Genomic DNA, 8,102 nt, shown 5'->3' with positions numbered 1-8,102 from the left:
CTATGTTTTCTTGCATGTAAGCTTGCTGGTACTCGCTGTTATTTATGCACGAAAAAAATATGGATGGATTAGATGGAGATACTATAGAGCTCAAATTATTTTATAGTTTTTAAAATATATTTTGAAAATAATTTTTAATGCGAGTGATTTTTGAATGTGAATTTTTGGGATGTTACAAACCTACCCCACTTAAAAGGAATCTCGTCCTCGAGATTCGGCTGGGTTCTAAACAGGTGAGAAAACTCTTTTCTCAGGGCATCTTCTCTTTCCCATGTTTCTTCCGCTTCAGTGTGTCTACTCCACTGAACACGACAAATTCGGACTGTTGTCGTTCGAGTTTGCTTGGTGACTGTATCTAGGATTTTTATTGGCACTTCTTGATATCTTAGGTCGTCTTGTAAATCAATTGTGTCTGACGATATTTGTTCCTCTGGTACTCTGAGACATTTCTTCAATTGGGAGACATGAAACACATTGTGTATATCTGACATTTCTTCAGGTAGCCGAACACGATAGGCTACAGCTCCAATCCTCTGTAATACTTTATATGGTCCAATATACCGAGGTGCTATCTTACCTCTGACTTGGAACCTTCGAGTTCCTCGAATAGGAGAGACTTTGATATACACAAAATCTCCAACTGCAAAACTTAACTTTCGCCTTCTTTTATCAGAATAGCTCTTTTGACGTGATTGTGCCTCTTTCAATTTTTCTCTGATTTCAGCTACACGATCTTCTGCTTCTTTTATAAGGGCTGGTCTAAGCAAGGTTCGTTCTCCAACTTCTGACCACATCAATGGGGTTCTACATTTTCTTCCATACAGGGCCTCAAAAGGTGACATGCCCAAACTAGCTTGGTAACTGTTATTATAGGAGAACTCTGCATAAGTTAGGCTTTTCTCCCAATCTTTACCATACGTGAGCACACATGCTCTTAGCATATCTTCCATAATCTGATTTATTCTTTCAGTCTGACCATCTGTTTGAGGATGATAAGCTGAGCTAAAATCTAGCTTGGTTCCCATAGCTTCATGCAAACTTTTCCAGAACTTAGAGGTAAATTGGGTACCTCGGTCAGATACAATCCTACTTGGCACACCATGCAATTTGACTATGTTATCCACATATAACTGGGCTAACTTGTCTCCACTATATTTGGTGCGCACAGGTATGAAGTGAGCAACCTTGGTAAGGCGGTCCACTATTACCCATATTGAATAATTTCCTTTCAGAATTTTGGGTAATCCATTCACAAAATCCATGCCTATCTCATCCCATTTCCAAACAGGAATAGGCAATGGCTGGAGCAAGCCTGCTGGTTTCTGATACTCTGCTTTAACCCTTTGGCAAACATCACATTGTGCAACAAATCGTGCCACATCAGCTTTCATGCCATTCCACCAATATCTTTCTTTTAGGTCCATGTACATTTTGGTGGCACCAGGGTGGATAGATTAAGCTGAGTTATGGGCTTCATCAAGGATTAATTCTTGAAACATTCCCTCCTTGGGCACACAAATCCTGTTTTTATACCACAATACTCCTTTGTTATCCACTCTGAAGTATGGAGCTTTATTTTCTCCAGTTTGCTCACGAATCTTCATCAGATCCTTATCCTTATGTTGTGTCTGTTTGATTTCTTCCACAAGAGTTGGCTGCACCATCAGACTGCCATTTTGAGGTTGGCGTACTATATGCATGTTCAAGTGTGCTATCTCTTCTTGTAGGTGAGTGTTCTTAGGCACCAACTGCTGACCATATGACCTTCTGCTTAGGGCATCTGCTACCACGTTGGCCTTTCCTGGGTGGTAATGAATCTCAAGGTTATAGTCCTTGATTAATTCTAACCATCTTCTTTGCCTTAGGTTCAAGTCTGACTATGTGAAGATGTACTTCAAACTCTTGTGATCAGTGTAGATTTCACACTTGTTTCCAATGAGGTAGTGTCTCCAAATCTTGAGAGCATGTACTATAGCTGCTAACTCCAAATCATGGGTAAGGTAATTTTGCTCATGAGGTCTAAGCTGACGGGATGCATAAGCAACCACTTTTCCTCCTTGCATGAGAACACATCCTAAACCTTGTCTTGAGGCATCACAGTATATGATGAAATCTTGGTGAATGTCTGGCAAGGTTAACACTGGTGCTGTTGTTAGTCTCTTCTTCAACTCTTGGAAACTCTTCTCACATGATTCTGTCCAAGTGAATTTCTTATCCTTCCTAAGAAGCTCTGTCATGGGTCTGGCTATCTTAGAAAATCCTTCTATAAACCTTCGATAATATCCAGCTAATCCAAGAAAACTTCTAACCTCACTCACATTGGTGGGTTGCTGCCAATGGGAGACAGCTTCTACTTTCTCAGGGTCAACTGCAACTCCTTCAGCTGTCAAGATATGACCTAGAAATGCAACCTTCTCAAGCCAAAATTCACACTTAATGAATTTAGCATACAACTTGTGTCTTCTTAGCTTTTCCAACACTACTCTCAAGTGTTGCCCATGTTCCTCAGCACTCTTAGAGTAGATAAGTATGTCATCAATGAAGACTACAACAAACTTATCTAACTCTTCCATGAATACCTTATTCATGAGGTTCATGAAATAGGCAGGGGCATTGGTTAATCCAGAAGACATCACTATAAACTCGTATTGTCCATATCTGGTTACAAAGGCTGTCTTGGGAACATCACTATTCTTGATCTTGAGCTGGTGATAACCCGATCTCAAATCAATCTTAGAGAAATACTTGGCTCCTTTAAGCTGATCAAAAAGGTCATCTATCCTTGGTAGGGGATACTTATTCTTGATGGTGACTTCATTTAGGGACCTATAATCCACACACATCCTCATACTTCCATCTTTCTTCTTCACAAACAAGACTGGGGCTCCCCATGGTGAAGAACTAGGTCTAATATAACCTTTCTGCTGCAATTCACTTAGCTGCTCTTTCAGTTCAACTAACTCTGCCGGAGCCATTCTGTAAGGTCTCTTGGCTATGGGGGCAGTCCCAGGGATAAGATCAATGATGAACTCTATATCCCTGTCTGGTGGCATTCCAGGTAGTTCCTCGGGGAATATATCAGGGTATTCTTGCACTATTGGTACTCCCTCTATGGTCCTTGCATCCAAGTTGAAGACCATTGGATTAACTTTAGATCCTCGGGTTTGGCATTTCACTTTAATCCCTTCATGGTTAACTAATGTACTTTCTTGGTTGCACAACTAATAATTCCATTGTGTCTGGTTAACCAATCCATTCCAAGGATAACATCTATTCCTTTGGACTTGAGCACTACTAAGTCTGCTAAGAAAACTACCCCACTTAGAATGATCCTTACATTTGAACAACCTAGATGACATTTGATGTCAGACCCAGGTGTTCGGGTTATTAGGGGTAACTTTAGTAGTACTGTGGGTATTTGATGCTTCTCAACAAAACTTGATGATATGAATGAATGTGATGCTCCAGAATCAAATAATACTGTTGCAAGTACTGAATCGACTAAGAACTCACCAAGTACCACTCCTGAAGCAGTCTGAGCATCCTGAGCATGAATATGGTTGACACGGGCTCTACCATAGGGAGGTTGCTTCATCATCTGGCTATTATTGTTGGTGTTGCTATTGTTGCGAGGGAAACCACGGTTGACTCCAGACACTGCAGGTCTCGGTCCATTAACAGTGTGGGACTGAGTGGATACTGCTGGTGGGTTGTTCTTGTAGGGACAGTTGGCGATGTAGTGTCCAGTCTCATGGCAATTAAAGCAAGTCCTAACATTGTTTGTGACTTGACTAGTGCTGTTCTGTTGAGTCTTGCCATAAGTTTGATTCTGATAGGTTGTCTTAGGCTGATATGATGACTGCATTTGGTTATTGGAGACACTAGCAGGGGAGCGAAACTACATTGGGGCTTGAGTCCGCTGGCTTGGTTGGCTAAAGGTTTTCAGCCTCTGGGATCTAGCACCATCTTGAACCTTGCGCTCTAGAAACTTGCGCTTGTTTTCTTTCCTTTCTTCAGTCTTGGCCACATCAGTCAGAATGGTCCTGTTCATCAAGGTGTTGAAGTCTGGATAGATCTGTGGGGTCATGAGGGTTCTAAGCTCATAGGTCAATCCTTCTATGAACTTTGTTTGCTTCTTGGCATCAGTGTTGACCAATTCTAGGGCATAGCGAGACAACTCAGTGAATTGGAAGATGTATTCACTCAGAGTTTTATTTCCTTGCTTCAAGTTGCGAAATTCATCAGCCTTCAGTTTCATGATCCCATCTGGAATGTGGTACCGGCGAAATTCATCCACAAATTCTTCCCATGTGATCGTGTTGGCATTGTCCACAGCTCCACTATAGGCTTCCCACCAAGAAAGGGCAATTCCTGTCAGCTGATGAGATGCTAGCAGAACTCTATCCCTTCCATCGCAGTGGATTGTGTCCAACTTCCTTTCAATCACCTTAAGCCAATCATCTGCTTCCATGGGGTTGTCAGATCCAGTAAAGGTGGGTGGCTTAAGCCTCATGAACTCAGTCATCTTGTCTTGGACTCCGGCTCCATGGTTGTTCCTGGGGCGGTTCATGCCTTGAGCCAAGGTCTCCAGAAGGCGAGTCTGAGTTGCCATGACTTGTGCTAAGTCAATTACTGGAGGAGGGGGCAAGTCATCTCCTTCATTATGGTTCCTAGTCTGACTCACTTCATCTTCATGAATACCATCAACATTTGCATTGGCTTGACTTCCATTTGGATTTTGGCTTTGCCTACTAGCTGCACGACCACTTGGTTGAGAGCGGGTAGCTAGTTTGGGAGGCATCTGTTGGTTAAGATGAGAAAGCATTAGATAAGTTAGATCTATTGAGTGATGTTGTTTTTTTGTTAAGGCGTTATATTTTAAAAAGGTGCAAGTTTTAAGACTTGCTATCCCGTAAGGGAACAACATAGAGCACTCAATTATTTAGCACAACCAACAAGCACAAATATATATATTTTGAATAAGAGGGTGGTTTACAACATAGTAATGGAGGAAATAAGCATACTACAATACGATTCATCTACTTTGGGGGTTGAACAAAAGTGAAGTAAACTTCACTTCCACAAGATATAAGGAGGAACTAGGTGCTATTATTCTTCAACTTCTTCGGATAGAACGACTTCATTCCCTTGGTGTAGAGGTGGATCATGCTTTTGGCATCTGTGGTTCTTCTTTTGGACTAAGAGGTGGGTCACTGTCTTCTTTTGGTGCTGGCTGGGTGAGGAGGGGAAATCCTTCTTCCTTACTGGGCTCCAACTCTTAAGCTTCATGAGAGGCTTCTGTGGGTGGGGAAGCTGATGGCCCTTCTATGTCTATCTTTCTTTTGGTTTTTAGGGACATGATTGGGATTTCTTTTAGGACTATGGGCTCTTGGTCTTCCTCTGCTAACATCCTTCTTTTGATCCTGGTGATAAGGTAGGCATCCTTCAACTCCTGAGCATGGCGGTCTTCAGCTGCCTTCAAGACTTCAGCAATGGCAGTTTCACGACTCTCGGCTGCAGCTGCTTGGGCCTGAGCTTCCGCAAGCTGTACATGGAGCTTTCTAACTATGATCTCGGCTTCCTCCGCACGATGGATGCACTTTCTTAACTCTGAGGCTTCATCATCGTATTGCTTATCTAGAGCAAGTAGGTATGTGGTCATGAATGCCACAGTTGGGTCATCTTCAAGTGAGTAACGTTCTTGCAAGAGCTCAATGCGGGTTCTCCAAACTGGTCGGTCTTTTTCGTCGGGTGGAAAGAACCTCACGGGTGTACGGGTGATGGGCTTCTCGTAGATCTGGCATAGGTACCTCAAGGCTTTGCGGACGACGGCTTGATATGTATCTGCAAACCGAAATCCGGTCGCAGTCATACTCCAAGCTTCGGCTATGTTAGGGAAGTCCTCACTTTTCCCAATATAGACGGTAACTTCACACCGCTCAGTCTCATGGTCTTCATATTCTCTGCCTTCATATTCTGGGCGATCCTTGATTCCAAGTTTCTGCATGGTAGCATACAAGAGCTTTGGAAAGCCTTCTACACTTAGACAGTAACTGCTGGTCCAAACTCCTTCTGCCATCTGAGAGACATAGATGAGAGTAAATATTTTTTTCAAATAGAGGGAAGAGGGTAAGAACTTTTGTAAAATACGTTTATTTAGTAAAATACTGGTCTAGAAAAGCCTAAGGTCGCGTCCTACAGCCAACTACGGCTCCGATACCACCTGAAGCGTCCCTGGTAAACCAGGAACTCAAATGTGATACAATACTAGTCCCAGGAGGCTAGTAACACATTTATTACATCAGATAAGTTTCAGCGCAGTAGTCTCGGAAAGCGTGGACAAAGAAGGCACGCTATAATAATAAAACACAAAAATACAACATAGGTCCAAAGGACCTAGAAACAAACGATATCGCCATCGAACATCTGACGAGTCCCAATGCCACAGGCTTAGTTGGGTGCAGACACGACCTTACTCGAACGCCACTTCGGGATCGAAGTCCGGATCTTCCTCTGTTTAATAAAGCAAGGGTGAGTACAAAGTACTCAGCAAATCCAACCTTACCCTACGGAAGGGGATAACAGTATATATGCATATGGATAAATCAAGGATGAGGCTTAGTTTTATTTGCATAAAACTATCTTTTTACACATGCAAGGTTTCATTTCACAAATACTGTTGTAAAAGAACTCTTTTTCCACATATGATAGTATTTCTAAAAATAGGGGTTTGATCACAATTTTAAGTGTTGTTGAACTCTTGTTCCCACAACACAATGGCAGTCAACCATTTATTTCCAAAATCACACTCACTCTCATATTTTCACTCATCCCAATCCATCTAGTTGTTGAAACCAAACCATAATCCGTCCGAGACCGCGGACACGGCTATCCAGATAGATTTACACTCTGCAGAGGTTGTACACTTTTCCCACAAGTAGGATACCATAACTTACACCGTCGTGCAAGCACAGATCCATCAAAGTCATTACCCTCCACAGCTAAGTAATGGCGCTCACCACGGGACACTAAGACCACATCTCATGATACCACAATAATTCACAAAGCTCTTTTCATATATTTCCACAATTTCACATACATCACTTAGTGTCCCGTTGCACACCTGCCTCCAGGTGATTGCCATACTAACTAGAGGGATTTAGACTAAGCCTTTCCCATGCAAGGCGAGTGGTTGTACGATAAATGAGTTAGGCAAGATGAATCATCAACTCAGTCCTTAATCGAGACAAGGCGGATATCTTCACGCTTAACCCCGCAAGGTATAAGCCACAACACCAAGGCATCCCAAAAGAGATCCCATCCGCCTCATCTCTATAGTAATCACATCTATAACTTGTTCATTAACCCTTTCACAATATCCACAATTTATTTTCACCACTCACACCTTTTACTTTTAAAATCATTATATTTGAGAAAATACAGCGATGAGTATCCAGGATGAGTAACAAGTCCTAAGCATACTAAATAATAATATTTCTGTCATAGCATATTATTTGTTCCTAGGTTCGAACAAGACAATTACCGGGTAATATCAATTCAAGGATGGCTATTCAACAGGTTTTAACTAAGCAGCGAAAATACTTCGTACATATATCGTACATGCAATATTTAAAACGGCTTCTACGGGTTGTGTTTAAAAATAGGATCAATATGCATCAAAGGGGATCGGTTGGACTTGCCTCCGTCGGCGTCCTCGGCAAACTCATGCTCGGTGTAAAACTCGCGGTACTCGTCTCCAACGTTCTCGTTTTCCGTCTCGTTCACTCCGTCAGCTAAAATACGCGACGACCGACACAGACAACAAGCACAGATAAATAATCATATAAATTCAAATGAGCTCCAAAAATCATGAAATTAATATGAGAGGTAGATCATGATTTTAGATGAATTTAGAAAAAAAGAATTATTAAAATCAGAGTTAGCATATGGTATTTGTGAAATGGCCGGACTTTAATCATACGAAAAAGGCTAACGATGATTAAGGAATAGATGCTTCACGTAGGCATTTGTTTGGCTGGTAGTGCATGCATGCATGTACTATTTGGTGAAGTTAATGCTTATGGCCCACGCATGCATGGTTA

The sequence above is a fragment of the Sorghum bicolor genome, chromosome 9, assembly GCF_000003195.3.
Source record: "Sorghum bicolor cultivar BTx623 chromosome 9, Sorghum_bicolor_NCBIv3, whole genome shotgun sequence".
Taxonomy (NCBI): Eukaryota; Viridiplantae; Streptophyta; class Magnoliopsida; order Poales; family Poaceae; genus Sorghum; species Sorghum bicolor.
This window is presented reverse-complemented; position numbering follows the sequence as displayed.